Source organism: Poecilia reticulata, linkage group LG16 (assembly GCF_000633615.1).
Source record: "Poecilia reticulata strain Guanapo linkage group LG16, Guppy_female_1.0+MT, whole genome shotgun sequence".
In the NCBI taxonomy this organism is placed as follows: Eukaryota; Metazoa; Chordata; class Actinopteri; order Cyprinodontiformes; family Poeciliidae; genus Poecilia; species Poecilia reticulata.
In genome coordinates this window covers 14,584,272-14,584,923 of record NC_024346.1, presented here as the reverse complement: position 1 = coordinate 14,584,923, position 652 = coordinate 14,584,272, and positions in this window count along the sequence as shown.

Below are 652 nucleotides of genomic sequence, written 5' to 3'. Positions count from 1 at the left end.
CCAATGAGTGAGACTCAAGCTTTATCAACTATAAATGTAATAAATTGTGATAATATATGTGATTATATATATTTTATTATTACATCATCAGAAATCATTAACTTTAGGGGTTGCTTTGCATTATTTCTGTGACTAAGGATATGGAAAACTTTGGCAAAAGCATTTTTTATGCTTTAAATTGCAGTCAATGTTGCGCTTCAAGTCTACAATTTCATTTACAGTAGCTCCTTATTTAGGGGAAAAATAAATGAATCCATATTTTTAGAGACATATAACTTTGATACCCCTCCCAACCCCACTTGGGCCCAGGAAATGGATGGATATACAGTAAGTTTGATCATCTTCACAAGTTTTGAGTTTTCTTTCTTTTCTTCCTCTAAAGAAAAGAAAACAATTGTTGCAGCAAATGTACAGCCTATATACAATAATTGTGCCTGGCAAGCATAAAATAAACATGATGTGACTCACAAAACGTACCACATCGATTACATAAAAATTGTGTGCGCTGAGTGAATAATCTATATTATTTTTAATTATCTATTTTCCCTTAAAATCAGATTTTCTCAGAAGTCAAGATGATCCTCTACACAGATAATGTATGTCAGGTACCATCCATCCATCCATACATCCATCCATCCATCCATATATATAT